Source organism: Rosa rugosa, chromosome 1 (genome assembly GCF_958449725.1).
Source record: "Rosa rugosa chromosome 1, drRosRugo1.1, whole genome shotgun sequence".
Classification (NCBI taxonomy): Eukaryota; Viridiplantae; Streptophyta; class Magnoliopsida; order Rosales; family Rosaceae; genus Rosa; species Rosa rugosa.
Window position 1 is genome coordinate 27,859,279 of NC_084820.1, and position 16,479 is coordinate 27,875,757.

General features: G+C 46.6%; 1 long non-coding RNA gene across 8 annotated transcripts; it reads right to left on the minus strand.

The window, feature by feature from the left end:
• Positions 1-10,893: 10,893 nt before the first annotated feature.
• Positions 10,894-15,384, minus strand: LOC133724500 (uncharacterized). 8 transcript variants are annotated; one of them, XR_009853744.1, is made up of 12 exons: positions 14,954-15,384; positions 14,660-14,853; positions 14,477-14,557; positions 14,358-14,384; positions 14,192-14,253; positions 13,970-14,043; positions 13,789-13,852; positions 13,415-13,693; positions 13,202-13,308; positions 12,836-13,118; positions 11,429-11,480; positions 10,894-11,331 (listed from the first exon to the last, which is right to left on the minus strand). It is a non-coding gene; the product is annotated as an uncharacterized LOC133724500 (long non-coding RNA). The 8 variants fall into 8 exon arrangements; XR_009853741.1 differs by having other exon boundaries at positions 13,789-13,861; XR_009853742.1 differs by having other exon boundaries at positions 13,789-13,861; positions 13,970-14,090.
• Positions 15,385-16,479: the final 1,095 nt, after the last annotated feature.

The following is a 16,479-nucleotide window of genomic DNA, read 5'->3' on the forward strand; positions in this document are numbered from 1 at the left end:
CAGTTGTTGTTTCGATGGTGGTCAGACAACAGAAGTAAGTACACGCTGTTGTTGGTTAACTTCTCACACAACAGAAAAATGACACTGAGACAACGGAAGTAATACCATATTGTTGTTGGTTAACTTATCTATACATACTAGGGAAGTCTTAACTAGGTTTGACACTATCGGCTGGGCCCCATCGGTACTCCCAACTACTATGCCATGGGCCGGGTTCACGACCCACCATGGCGGGGCTCATATGGGATGTCACCCCGGGCACCCAGGGCCCGGGGCAGGGCCAGCACAGCCCATCTGGTTACACAGCAGAAGGTTGATGAGGCATCAGGAGAACAACCTGCGTCCCACATCGAAGATAGGGGAAACTCCTTTCCCATGCTCGAGTATTAAAGCATCAGTACAACTACCTTTTACGGGTAATAACTCCTTCATCAACTATTTACTTTATACATTTATTAGTTTCTCACTCAGGCATCGGAGAGGTGTAAACCGTCCGGTACGGTTTACCCCTCTAACGCTGTGTTCTTGATTCAGGATCTAGGAGTTGGATCGGTACCCCAGACAGTATAGCATTCTGTGTGAAGTACTCGGAGAAAGCCACCAGAAACATTGGCGCGCCAGATAGGGGCTAAATCATGACAGAGCCGGAAGGAATGGCAGAAGTGGGTAGAAGTGTCGCCCGGGCACTGATATTCTCTCCGGATACGTCATCAGCAGAAACGCCAGGTGTCGGAGGAGAAACGCATGGTCTCGGATTCTTGGACCCGCAGAGTACGGGCAATCCACCAATCATCCAGCAACCGCAGGCCCCAGATCAATAGGCCCCGGTATCAGAGTTGGAGTCTATGCGAGCAGAAATCGCAGCCTTCCGGGAACAGTCCCGGATTGATCGGGAACAGCAGAGTACCAATAGGGAAACAAAACGCCTTTCGCAACAGAGACTGCAGGAGCTGGAAGATGAAAACACTGCGCTGGCCCGAGCACCGGAAAGGAGACACCAGCACAATGAGGCACTTACCCAGGCCCTGGCCAGAGCATCCCAAGTAGCGACAGGCATAAATGCTGCCCCGGTAACGGAAGGCGGCCACCGGATTATCCAAATACCGACAGACTTATTCCCAGAAAACCTGAGGCATCTGCCACCACCACCGTTACCACAGCCAGTTCAAAGTGATTCACCGGTAACCGATGCAAACACGGCATTGCTTGTGCAAATGAGCAACTCTTTGCATGCCCTGCAGGCAAGGGTAGCGGCCACAGAGAATAGGGACACCTAGAGAGCCCTGACCACTTACGAGGACCGCCCGGGTCCTTTTACCCAACAAGTTAGGGGCGCCATTCGAGCGAATATATCAAAACCAGTGAAGATTGACTATACGGGAGTTGGGGACCCATACCAGCACCTACAGGCTTTCCGATCACAAACAAGCGCCAAGGGATATACGGATGAGGTGTGTTGTAATATGTTCCAGGAGACCTTATCAGGGGAAGCTTTGAGTTGGTTCTACGAACTGCCGGCCGGTTCTGTAGGGAATTTCAAAGAGCTAGCTGACAAATTTGTAGCTCGATTCATCTTACGTATTGATGGGATACACACACCAAAGGGCTTGCTAAAGGTCCAGCAGGGGGAAAATGAAACTTTGAAGTCTTTTGTAAATCGATGGCAGGCGGCTACCGCTAGGTGCCGGGACCTTAATAAGGAACTGGCTGAGCTGGCTTTTAGGAGGGGCTTAAGGCGCGGAGAATTTCTCTACAGGATTAACCATAACCCTCCGGCTAGCTACGACGAGCTGATGGCTACGGCCATCAGACACGCCCAGGCTGAATTCGAAACGTATGGGGACACCCCCAGACCATAGCTAAGGGTTTCCACCCCGACCCCGGCGGTCAGGGATGAGCCACGAAAGAGGGAGTGGGTCTATAGTCAGGACCGGTCACCCCATACCTCGAGCAAGAGAAGCAAAGAATCCTCGTCCAGGTCCAACAGTTACGGCACCACCCAGCCTCACCGGGAGCAAAGGACACAGCAAGCCCCGCGAACACCACCACCACCCCAATACGAGGTGTTCACTATCCTCAACGCTTCATACGAGACTATTTGGAACGAGAACAAGGATGAGATACCTGGACCACCCCGAGGAAGTTCCCAAAGAGTAAACTTACCCAGCAGGATACCGGAAGGTTCTGCACATATCATGAGGATGCCGGACACAATACCAATCTATGCGTGGCTTTAAAAAATACTATCGAGTCCCTTATCCAGGGGGGCAAGCTTCAGCGGGTTCTGCCTGCTAAGGAGATAGGAGCTATAGACGTGTACGGCCAGATCTTCACGATTCCACGGTGGGGGCCCGAAAGAGTTACCTCCCCAGAGGAAGAAGCGAAATTCTAGTCTCGGTCATCCGGAAGTTTTCAATTTCCACAAAGCCCCGCAACAAGATGGAGGTATCGGATGGACATCTATCACATTCCTGCAGGAGGAGGAGGCTGATCTGAAGATGCTCCATGATGATCCCTTCCTGATCACGCTCCAAATGGACCATTACATAGTGTCCCGGGTACTCGTGGATACCGGGGCCTCGGTTAACGTATTATTCCGCGACGCATACAAAGCTTTGAACAGAGGTTGAGCCAAGCTGTCACAAGATAATGAGCCCCTCATTAGCTTTTCAGGAGACATCGTCCAGCCACTTGGATCAGATTACCTATCGATCACGGTAGGGGAGAGTCTGAATTGTTCAATCATCAAAACAGAGTTCATTGTAGTTGACTGCGCCTCATCCTATAATGCTATCCTGGGTCGACCGGCACTCTGGCGTCTGAAAACCTTCATTGCAGGTCACATGCTGATGATGAAGGTGCCAACCCCGGTCGGTATCGTCACCATCCGGTGTGATCAGGCTGCAGCGAGGCAATGCTATTCTTTGACTGTATCTCGCGGAAAGGGAAAGTCTGAGATGTTGCCCGTAGCTACTAACCCTCTGACGGACAGGTATGAGGATCCTAGAGATGATACCGACTCTGACGAAGAGCGGTCCGGTGCCGTGAAAGACATTGAAGAGGTAGTACTATCAGAGCAGTTCCCGGACAGGACTGTCAAAATTGGTACCAGGCTGTCTCCGGTTATCAGGGAAAAGTTGATCTCGTTCCTCCGCTCTAACGCATCTGCTTTCGCCTGGTCATACGAGGACATGCCCGGTATACCGATCGAGATCGCCACACACAATCTTAGCATTATTCCTTTCTCGGCACCGGTAAGACAAAAGCGAAGAGCCTTCACACACGATAAGTACCTGGCTATCCAGGTTGAGGTGAAGAAGTTGATGGCCATCAACTTTGTCAGGGAAGTGACATACCCCCGGTGGTTAGCCAACGTGGTCATGGTACCAAAGAAATCTCCGGGATCATGGCGCATGTGTGTGGACTACACAAATCTCAACCGAGCATGCCCTAAGGATAGCTTCCCGCTCCCGCGAATTGACCAACTAATCGACTCCACTGCTGGGTACCGGTTACTCAGTTTCATGGTTGCGTTCAGTGGATACAACCAGATTCGAATGAACCCGGCAGACGAGGAGCACACTGCCTTTACCACAGACAAAGGTCTCTATTGCTACCAGGTCATGCCTTTTGGATTGAAGAAGGCAGGTGCCACCTATCAGCGACTTGTCAACTCCATGTTTGAAGAAGTCATCAGTACTATCATGGAGGTATACGTGGACGATATGCTGGTAAAAAGTTTAACCTCAGAGGATCATGTAACCAACTTGTCAATTGTCTTCACCATCATATTACGCAATGGTATACGGCTTAACCCACAGAAGTGCATCTTTGGGGTTGAGGTAGGAAAGTTCCTCGGGTACATCATTAGCCACAGGGGAATTGAGGCCAATCCAGAGAAGGTGCAGGCTATATTAGACATGGTATCCCCAACCTACCGGAACGAGGTCCAATCTCTTACAGGTAAGGTAGCCGCCTTGTCAAGATTCATCTCCAGGCTGACGGACAAGTGTACTCCTTTCTTCAGACTGCTAAAAACCCAGCACGTCGAGGTAATAGCTTGGACCGCTGAGCACGAGGCTGCTTTTCTTGGCCTGAAGGCATACTTGCCAGGGGAAATGCTCTACATATATCTTACGGCATCTTCGACAGCCGTGAGCTCAGCTCTGATTAGGAAGGACTCCGATTATGAGTACCCGGTGTACTACGCTGGAAAGGGTTACACGGGTGCAGAATCCAGATACCCGGACATTGAAAAAATAGCATTGGCCCTCCTGGTATCGGCCCGGAAGCTTAGACATTACTTCCAGGCACACTCGATCACCGTTTTCACTAATCACCCATTGAGGCAGGTTTTGCAGAAGCCAGAGACATCGGGCAGGTTAATTAAATGGGCCATCGAACTGGGGGAGTTCGATATCAAGTACCAGCCCCGGACAGCTATTAAAGGCCAGGCCGCGGCAGATTTTATTTCTGAGTTAATTCCCTCTCATAACCCACCCCTGGGATCACCTGAACCACTAGCCCCGGACCCACCTCCACCAAGCACTTGGCGATTGTATGTTGATGGCGCATCTAACAAGAAGACAAGTGGAGCCGATATCCTGCTAATTAGCCTGGACGATCAAGTCTACGAGTACGCCCTCAAATTTGCCTTCAAGGCATCCAACAATGCCGCAGAATACGAGGCGCTCATAGCAGGTCTGCAGATCGCCCGGGAACTAGGTGTGCTGCACCTTAGTATCTTCAGTGATTCTCAGTTAGTCGTGAATCAGGTCAGCGGTAACTTCGAGGCAAAGGAGCCACACATGTCCTCTTACCAGGCCCTAGCCCGGGCATTGGTTCAGAGATTTACCTCCTACATTTTCACCCAAATACCGAGAGCAGAGAACGACAAGGCAGACGCCCTTGCTAAGATTGCGGCAACTTCTCCAAGTCCTACCTACGGGCCACTAAGGTCGAAATACTAGAAAGGCCTAGCACTTCTAAAACCGTGTCAGAAATATTTACGGTGGATCACACAGCCTCCTGGATGGACCCAATTTTGAAATACATGGTCGACGGTCTAGCACCGGACGATAAGGTCGAGGCCAGGAGACTCCAGTTAAGATCAGCTCAATACACGATCATGAATGGCAAATTATACAGAAGGGGTCATTGCTTCCCCAACCTGAAGTGTGTAACACCGGAGGACGGTCACAAAATAATGAAGGACATACACGCTGGTGTATGCGGTAACCATGCTGGAGCCCGGTCTTTAGCACACAAGACCTTAAGGGCAGGATATTTCTGGCCAACCATGTCGGCCCTAGCTCAAACAATATCTAGTTCTTGCCACAAGTGCCAAATGTATGCAAATATCCCAAGGGCGCCGCCCATTGCCCTCTCCATCCTCCTTGCACCTTGGCCGTTCTGTCAGTGGGGCCTGGACTTAATCGGTAAACTTCCCACAGCAGTGAGACAATTCAAATACGCCATTGTCTCTGTGGACTACCAAACAAAGTGGGTAGAAGCAGAACCTCTTGTCGCTATCACCACGGAAAAAGTGAAAAACTTCCTGTGGAAGAACATCTACTGCAGGTTTGGAGTCCCGGACACCATAGTCACGGACAATGGTACCCAGTTCGACAATGATGAGTTGAGGGCTTACACAGAAAACCTGGGCACTAAGATCCTCTATGCATCCCCGGCTCACCCCCAGACCAACGGTCAGGTCGAGGCTGTCAACAAGATAATCAAGAAGATACTAAAAAAGAATTTCGACGAAGCCAAGGGTCTTTGGGCTGCGAAGCTCCCGGAAGTATTGTGGGCTATCAGGACCACGGCAATGGAGGCCACCGGAGAGACCCCATTCTGCATGGCTTTCGGATCTGAAGCGGTTCTCCCTATTGAAACACAAGTACAGAGTCCCAGGATCGAATACTTCGATGCGGGTACCAACTCAGAGGGCCTACAGCTCGATGCTGATTTACTCGAGGAACAAAGAGATGTGGCACACATGCATAACTTGGCAAACAAGCGGAGGATAGCTCGTTATTATGATGCCAAGGTACAATCCCGGACACTGAAGTTGGGGGACTGGGTCATGAAGCAGGTCTACCCAGAGCCCCGGGGACTGGATCCATCCTGGACAGGCCCTTACGAGATCATTGAAGAAGTAAGCCCCGCAACCTTTTACATCCGGGACATGGACGGAGTCGTTTCCCGGCATCCATGGAATACCCAGCGCCTACGGTACTATTACAAGTAGCTCCCGGAGCATCTTGTCCTAGCTTTTGCTTTTTGACCATACAGCTATGGCAAGCTACCCATCGGGTACTCATTCTGTATTAACTACCATGTGGTACTTGAATGGAAAAATGAATTATTCAGACCATTTCTAGCACTTTTTTTACCTACACCGGGCATTCCCGGACATAGCTATTGTCAATTACTCTATTCCGGTAATAAGCGATGCAAGTAAATGCTTAAAAGCAAGGTATAAAATCCTAGAAATTTTAATTCCTTTCCAATTCCCATTCAAGTTAAAAAAATTTCCATTCACAAAAAGCCTGGACTACCAGGCAAAGGAATTAAGCCATTGTTCAGGGCAAGGATAATTTCTACTAAAAAAAAAAAGGGGAAGTGCAAGGACTACTGGTCGCGGCCGGTACTCTCGGATCCACCGGCACCAGACTTGGCTGCCGCCTCCTGGTCTTTCTTCTTCTTCTCAAGAAGCCCCCGCCGGAATTTGGCTTCATCTAGATACCCGGCTGCCAACCACTCCTTGAACGTCATGATCACGGCCTTGTCTTAAGCAGCAATCAGCATATCCATAAGCTCTTGGGAGCCTTTGTACTCCTCCACGACCTCGTGCCTCTCCACAGGAAGGCGCTCCTCGAAGTGATCTGCCCTCGCCTTCCATGATGTGGCAGATTCTGCAGCTTCATTTTCAGAGTCCCGAGCACTCTTCACCTCATCCCTCGCCTCAGACATTTCGCCCTCAAGCTCCGCGATTCGTTGCTTTGCTGCATCCAGCTCGGTAACCATCAGAGTCAAGGACTCAATCTTCTTCTTCAAGGAGTCCCGCTCCTTCTCCAGCTTGGCCTTCTCCCCATGCAGATACTTCACCTATCCGGAGAGACTGCTAACCTCCTCCTTCAGGTGCGTATCTTCCTCGCTGGCATCAATCGCGTACACATTGTAAATTGCCTGCAAGCACACCATTAGCTAGACCACAAAATATATATATATATATATATATATATATATATAGAGTTGCAAGCTAACCCATACCCGCATCATTGACTCCCGGGCAAGGCGGCGATTCTCTTGAGGGGTATTATCTTTGGCCCGCACCCGGTCGGGGTCTATGTCCTTCAGGTCGCCGAGCATGGAGAGCACGAACTTTTCATCAGCAACCCCGTACTCACTCAACAGTTGCTTGATGGGCTTCTTGGAGATTACCGGTATGGCGGGAGACAACATGCCAAGCGAGAGCGACGACTCTGGTCCCGGGTGATTTTTCTTCTGCCTCTTCACCCCTGATTCTTTAACATCTCGGCCGGTATACGTCACCTCCTGCTTATCCCAGCTTCGGTGCCGGTGCCTATGTGATCTCTTCTTCTCGCCGGGAAGCAAGGCTTCATCGCTTCCGGCGGACCGAGAAGAAAGAGATACAGAGGGCGGTACCTTCTCCCTTCCGGTATCGGCTATAGTGACAACATCCCCGGCAGAAGGCTGCTCGACCTGGGTCACGGGAGCATTAGGGTCAGGTTCCCCGTATCCTGCATCAGTGATCTCCATTGGGGTTTCTTCAACGGACCGACCCATAGCCTTCGACCCCAGGTCGACTTCAATATGAAGGGCGTCTTCTCCTTGGCCCATCAACATTTCCATCAGCTAGTTGTCGTCCATTCTGTCGTCCTCCTTACCTTTACGGGGCTTCCTTTTCGGCGCTTTCACTACAATCAGTCAGAAAGTTAGTCACTAGGGTAAAAGGACAAGAATGACACACATATTCAACAGATATATAAGCCTCACCGGGAAGTCTCCCTAGCCCTAACCTATAAAGAACAGAGTACCGGATGAATCTATAAGAGCTTCTCTCATCCTCACTCCAAACAGTGTATACCCCGGCTATCCTCTTCCTTTCCACCTCGGATAATGCATAGGCCTGGTCCCCGATAGCTTGGAAGGTACCGGTCAGGTGCCACTTCTTATTCTTAATTCCTCCACCTTTTGCTCATTGAGGTAGGCATATCGGTAACTAAAGGCTCATAGTCCCTGGCGGCAAACGTCACGGTACCCATACACGACAGCTTCCTTGAATACAGAACCCTGTATACCGTGCGGAATTCATTTATGGAAGGCCACCCTTACTGGCACAAGTCCCACATGGCCATCATACTATAGATTTGGTGAACTGCATTCGGAGTCAACTGCCCCGGTGACAGATTCAGCATCCGCAACAGATACTGTAGGCACCGGGGCAGCAGTAATGATAGCCCTTGGTGGAGCTGGTTCTCGTGCAGCGCCACCCATCCCGGGGGAGGATTCGCAGCCATTTCTCCAGCTTTGAGAGGCCTAAGCTCTACCTCGTCCGGTATTCCCCACTTCAGTCTCATGGCGATGATCTCCTTCATTGTCATGCTTCTCCCGGGTTCGTCGCATACGGTCCCGTCCACTAATGTGTACCTAGGTTTCGGGATGCCCTCGGGAACTGCCACCGTGACTACCGGTGCCTCCGCAGATCCATCCTCGCTCTCACTTTCATCGGACTCCTCACTACTCTCCAAGAACACCCCAGTCGAGGATCCGGTATTCTCCGCTAATTCCTTCCCGGCTCTACTTCGAGCCAGGTACCGGTCGATATCCGCTTCCGCTTGCCTTGCAGAAGACTGATACGACGATCCCGCATCCCCGGCCTTGGTTTCTGATTCCATCCTAGAACTATGACAACCGGGACCTCAAAATTCGCTATATCTGGAATCAGAAACACAAGGGTTAGCCTAACCAGATCTAAGACCATGTTGAAGCACGGATCACTCCCCACTTCAAGCAAAACCCAGAACTTCAAGCAAAACCCAGAAACTCAAGCAAAAGCCAGAAATTCAAGCAAAACCCAGAAATTCAAGCAAAACCCCAGAAACACCTACAAACCCAGAACACCCAATCGACCGTAGCAATTTTTACCCACTTTCACACACTACTCATTCCGAATAGACCCAGAAACACAGGCAAAAGCGAAGAAACGTAAATCCCACACAAATCAAGCAAAACCCAGAAAAATGCAAACCCAAAAACAAAACAAACAACATAGCAAACTGCAAAAACCCAAACCACATTCTCTTACCTTTTTCTCTCTACTGTCGCTCTTCTGGCCAAAGCTTTCCCCACGATTGAGCCTCAAGTAAAGCACAGAAACACAGCGTTTTTCAGAAATTCGCAAATAGTGAGAAGGGAAACAGTCAGTTTCCCTCTTAAATTCAATCTCCAAAGCATCATGGCCGTTGAAGCCGAAAAGCCTTCAACCACAGGATCATTACACGTGTCCCACATCTCGAAAACTGTCAGTTGATAAGACGGGCATTTATTGCACAGCCCAGTCTGCCCCACGTGGCTGACATGCACCACCAACCCTTCCGGGTATCAGAGGCTCAAGTCCTCTTTCTACCCCATCGGATATCCGAGGCTCGAGTCCTCTTTCTACCCCATCGGGTATCCGAGGCTCGAGTCCTCATTCTACTCCATCGGGTATCAGAGGCTCAAGCCCTCATTCACCCTTCCTGGTACCGGAGGCTCAAGCCCTCATTCACCCTTCCGGGTACCGGAGGCTCAAGCCTTCATTCACCCTTCCGGGTACCAGAGGCTCAAGTCCTCATTCTACCCTATTGGGTATCAGAGGATCAAGTCCTCATCCTATCCCATCGGGTATCAGAGGCTCAAGTCCGCCAGAGGTACCAAGAGATCTTCCTTTAACCTTTACAGGTTAAATTGGGAGCACTGTAGATTAGCTACCTACAGCGTAACCCGCTCAAGACATCTCTTGCACGGGAACTTGGGGGACTCCCTACAGGCACACTAGTGCCAAACCTTGTGACTAAAAATAATAAGTCCCCACCCAAGAAACATCTTGAACGGGAACTTGGGGGACTTGTACATACTAGGGAAGTCTTAACTAGGTTTGGCACTATCGGCTGGGCCCCATCGGTACTCCCAGCTACTATGCCATGGGCCAGGTTCACGACCCACCATGGCGGGGCTCATATGGGATGTCACCCCAGGCACCCAGGGCCCGGGGCAGGGCCAGCACAACCCATCTGGTTACACAGCGTAAGGTTGATGAGGCATCAGGAGAACAACCTGCGTCCCACATCGAAGATAGGGGAAACTCATTTCCCATGCTCTAGTATTAAAGCATCAGTACAACTACCTTTTACGGGTAATAACTCCTTCATCCACTATTTACTTTATACATTTATTAGTTTCTCACTCAGGCATCGGAGAGGTGTAAACCGTCCGGTACGGTTTACCCCTCTAACGCTGTGTTCTTGATTCAGGATCTAGGAGTTGGATCGATACCCCAGACGGTATAGCATTCTGTGTGAAGTACCCGGAGAAAGCCACCAGAAACATTATCATACAACAGAAAAATATGGCAACTGTTGTTGGTTGTTCCGTCACAGAACAGATATCATAAAGTAACTGTTGTATGTGTGAGGCTGAGTGTTGAATTCTTCACAAGTCATATAACATATTGTTTCTATACCGTTATGTGATTTAATATTGGACAACTGATATCTATTCTTTCTGTTGTGTGAGTACTAAAGAGACAACAAAATTTTATAGGTATTGTTGTGTGATTATAAGTGATTTGTTGTGTGATAACGACACATGCATATTCATACAACGTAATGTAATTCACTATTGTTTGCTTATTATCGATTCTTTGCCTGAAATATTTGCACAAAAATAATGCTCAATATAAGAGCTAGCATTTGTACCATCTAATGTACCGAAAGAGCTAGCATTTGTCAATCATCTATACATTCACGTATCCATACCATAAAACAAAAAAAGAAGGCATTCTAGCTTAGCTTGATGGCTGCTGCATTCTAGCTAATTACATTGAAAGATAGCAAAAGCTGATACAATCAAATCGTCGCGATAGGAAAATATTTGGCACTAAAGTTCTGTCATACTTGCATAGTGTAGTGCTAAGGCAACAACACCTAGTGTGTCGGGTGGAGCATCCAACAGCTTGTCCTCCAGTTCCAACATCTTTTTCAAAATGATCTCTTTGAGCCTACTGGACTTGAGCCGCTCACTTTTACACTTCACAGCCTCAACCTGCAGAAATTAAGCAAAGTTTTGAACATTACATTCAAAATAAAAAGCAATCAACTTTCTCAATCAGTAAAGCATAGCAGCCTCTTCACAGACTTACCGCTTGCTATGTTGGCTCTAGTTCAACTGTCGGAGACAAGATGTCAGATTCCCTGTAAAAAAACAACAAAACCAAAATCTCTTAATTTTGCATCACGATATTCAGTAGAACCACCGAGTGAAGGTCTATTTAACTTTGTGCTTTAAAGATTTAGCATATACTCATATGGGCATCAATGAAATAACCAAAAATCCTATATTTGCAAAAAATATACCACTGGAGATATCAGTATCTTTAAGGATTGCAGTAAGACAGAATTTTCTTAAAACATTAGAGTTTTGAATAAACGACTGAAGATATGCTTAACTCATCAATAATGCATCGATCTTTAAAAGATAATACATTCAACTAAACATGCTAGAGGGAAACAGTGGGCACCAAGGATGCTATGTATACTCCTGAAACAATTGAAACGTCATATAACAAGTCATTTGATATTATATGTCATTCCATAATACAGAACTGTGATTGAGTTATGTCTAATATAGTGTACTTAATTTTTTCGCTAGACCAGCATTGGAGTGTTTTAGGTAACATAAACAAAAACAATGCAACGACACACACAATGATTGAAACATTTAATCATAGTTAGCATGCACGCTCATACCAGCAAACTGGAAGGCACTTTAAGGAGCTACATATATTAAAGGGTTAAATACTGTTTACTCCTTGAACTTTCAGGGAAAAAACAGTTCAATCCCTGCCTTTTCAATTTCACACGTTTACTCCCTCATCTCTCAATTTTGAACCAATAGGTCCATTCTGTCGAAAAACTCTATTAAAATGTCTATTATACCCTCAGTTCATCTTTTTTCTTTTTCTTAATTTATTTTTTTATCTTTTTTTTTAATTAATTAATTTTTTTGAAAAGATTTTTTTCTCTTTTGTTTTGTTTTTTTTCCTTTTTCCATCTATTCGATTCCGATTTCACTTTCCATCGTGGAAAGTGAAATCGGAATCGAATAGATGGAAAAAGGAAAAAAAACAAAACAAAAGAGAAAAAAATCTTTTCAAAAAAATTAATTAATTAAAAAAAAAGATAAAAAAATAAATTAAGAAAAAGAAAAAAGATGAACTGAGGGTATAATAGACATTTTAATAGAGTTTTCGACGGAATGAACCTATTGGTTCAAAATTGAGAGATGAGGGAGTAAACGTGTGAAATTGAAAAGGCAGGGACTGAACTGTTTTTTCTCTGAAAGTTCAATGAGTAAACAGTATTTAACCCTATATTAAGTAAACATCATATTTAGGACAATTAACATAATAACTAAACCCATGCGGTTATCATTATTTAGGACAATTTACTTTCTTCACAAGTTTTTCACTTTAGAATGTCATTTTAAGAGACTTCTCTTATATTGCAACTGATGATCAACACTAGATACAGAATTGAACGAAACTTACATGAAAAGCCCTGTTTGTTTTTTTCTCTTCCTTTGTTCTCTGACAACCATGACTGCAGCTTCCAACAATTCTACTGCTTCCCTACCAGTCTACCCATTGTTTCAAGTAGACGACCCTTTTCCAAGGGTTTGCTCAAATAGTCATCCATGCCGGCCTCCAACATCCTTCTTGTTTCCTCACCTGGTGTATGAGCTGTTAATGCAATGATCGGAATGTGGACATGGTGAGTTTTCTCCACTTTCCTTATCTCCCTTGTTGCCTCAAATCCATCCATTTCTGGCATCTGCATTTTAATTTCAACACCAAAGTCACTCACTGACACATGTACACAAGACTAGGAGCTCGACAGACTACTTTTGATTCAACCTGAAATGTGCCCCCTTCTAATCCATTTGGTATTACACCCCCATACTCTGGAAGGAATCTTAACACTTTGAATAGATGAGTACCAGTGTGCCTACAGAGATCTTTAGCTACAACCAAACCGAAAAAGATTGTCAAGAAAACCAACCAGTGTGCCTTAGCTAAACTAGAACCCCATAATTGACATAAGGGAGTCCATATCCAATCACAACTCACCTGGATAACAACTCCTAGCATATAAAGCAAGAACTATGGTGCCCATATAATAGGGAGAAATGAGAACACAAAGAGAACCATATATGAAGCAATAACTATGGTCAGCAATGAAACCAACAAAGACTGAAGTGTAAAACATATATTACGTAGCTAGGAGTTCACGAGATTGACAAAATACATGGTTCTCAACTAGTTTCTCCCTATTATATGGGCACCTCATGCAATCACCAATCTATGTGGCATTCAAGACCTTTGTGCCATTCCAGCTTGTCTTCTCAACTACAAATATATGAAAGAAAAATAGCCCAAGAGTTACTTAATTAATCGAACACAGCGTACAGTTGCCCAGAAACAAAGAAAGAGTCTAGAGGTACCTAGAAATGAGTTTCAAACTGCCTCTTTAATGCCTGATGCTCATGTTTCGCTCTCTGGAAAGCCCTGAAGCATCTACAAAATTAAATCATAATCATGAAGCCCCAACAGGGAGAAAATGAAGAACTAGTTGTAATACTACTAGTATAAAGTGTACATATACAAGAGACATGTTTGTTTTACCCTTCAGCATTTCCTGCTAGACAAAATTCTTTGAATTGTGTGCATTCATGCTTCACCTACATTCCCATAATTCCCTTCACAACATATGCAAAAACATGACCATTGAAATGCCAAAGGACCCCTGTTCTATCTCATTCCCAACATAGAATAATTTTACTAATTTTACTGAACATAAGTAAGAAAGAATGAATTTAAACTGGCATGTCAAGTAACAGGAATCACCTCTGTGATTGAGGTATCGAGAACCCTCTCAAGGCCATACTTATCCAAAAGTCCTCAGTTATCTATATACAATGGAGGATGAAGAAGATAGGTAAGTTCACATATGTTCTTGAATAAAATGAAACAAAAAACTTCAAATGTGTTTCTTTCCATGAGTAGTTCTAACCTTGTAAGCACATTGATACTGCCCAACCTGCAAATAGAACGAGCAAAGATCAAGGTCACGAAAATAAAATCAGTTGGGTCTCATATCAACAAAAACAGAACCTATCCACGTCTCCTGACCTCTTCACCCATCAAAAACACTTTCAGATCGGCATACATTTTCTCATCGAAGGCAGAGTTTAGAGCATCTCTTACTGTCACCTGCGGCAGAAAAAATAAATAACAACTAGAGGCCAACAAATTGGGAATCTGATACAGATTGTACAACTATATAGGAGCAACTAGAATCGAAAACAACAATACCATGAAGAGGTTAAGGACATCGAAGCACAGCGCTGCCTCGTCAGCGCAGAACAGCATGTTGGCCTCCGCTCTCGGACACCTTCGTCTTCTGCATCTCTTCAATTGACCCTAGTTTGAAGGCGAGGTGGAGAGAGAAAGTGGATCTGGGGCATTCAATGTCCTCCATCGCTGAAGAACTTTGGTGAAATGCAAACCTAAATTTAAAAAAAAATGCAAATAAAAACACATAACTCTATCATAATAGCAAAAATAGAAGGGAATAAGAATCGGAATCAACCCAAAACGATACCTAACCTGAGAGCTTTCTCGAGAGTCCGAACCTCAATCGGCCCAGCTAAGAGAATAACCGGTGAAAGAGACAAGGAAACGATGGACTGATGGAGGTGAAGGACTTGAAATTGAAGGGACTGATGACATGTTGATGGCAAATTAAAGCGAGATGGTCTTTAGTTCGCCGAACCCGAACCACCGCCAATCTCTTCAGCACAATTTGGGGATTCAGCAAAAAACTCTAATCCTAATTTTTCAGAGAGAGATGGAGGAGAGAGAAAGTGTATTAGGGGCACTGCAGACAAACCTAGGCGGAGGAGGACGGTGAAGGACAGCAATCCAAATCTAATTGAGAGAGGACTGAGAGAGAGAGGGTCGAGAGGGTTCAAAAAATGAGAGAGGTCGAGATGCTTTATGTCGAGAGAGAGGGTCGAGAGGCTAGCTAGGTTTTAATTTGTTTTCTTTTTTCTCCCTCGTTAATGTTTAAAGTTCAGCGGTAGCTAAACCTTCTCTAACGCTGGTCTGATGGGCGGACCTATACTTGCAATGTTCTCAAAGCTTCCGCTACCTGTCAAGTAAAATACAAAGGGCGTCAGAGGGAGACCGTGTTGGGCGGTCTTCTCTTCTCCGATGCCTAAGTTAGTCAATGTATTTATGTTGACAATGTAACAGTAGAAGAGTATTAAATGCGTAGTTAATGAGGAGAGAAGAGAGGACCTTTTATAGGTGAAGAAGGAGCTGATCTTCTTCATGTTTTCGATGTGGGACTGACATGTTTCAGTCCCCAGCTTCTGGAGCTTCTGATGCTGTTTTGGCGAGGCGTGTGGCGGCGCGTCAGCGGTGATCTGGGGGTGAGCCGGGGCTCAGGCGGTAGCCTGCATGGCTGTGTACCCGTAGGTCACTCCTTTGGCGGGAGTTGGTACCGCTGACGGTAGCATGAGCGTGGCTCATTATAGCTAATTATGCTTGCAAATGCCTATGTAAGTACAAGTCCCCCAAGTCCCCAGTCAAGGAGGGCAATCTTGGTTGGGGAGTTGCCTAGCGGTTCGAAGCATTGCTTCCGCCAGTCTTGACAAAGCATAATTAGCGTCAGTGCGTTGTCAACCTTGACTTACTGAACGAACGCTTTGTGCCCCTTCGGGTGGGCCCCTGCTAGGCCCCCCAGGGAGTCCCCCAGTCCCCGGCTAAGATAGACCTCTGTTTGGTCGGTGTATTGTTTGCTGAGGGGAGCTGTGCGGAGCAGAGGGTGTTGGGTAGCGAGCCCAATCTTTGATACCCAGTTGGCGGGGGTCAACATGCCTGATCAGGCCGTCAAAGACTGTTGATGGATCCCCCTACCTGTCCCGGAGGACCATGTTTTGACTGCAACGCCACGTACGTTGTGGTCGTTGTCCAAGTGAGGCGTTGCCTCCGGAATCGTCGTTGGCGGAAGTCCCTCCGCTGATGATAAGTGACCTGCAATGTTGCAAGGACCCGCCGTTGACAGTAGCCTGGTGTGTGGCGTTGTGTTTAGCGGTGTTGGACTTATTTGCGAGGTGAGAGAATTTCGG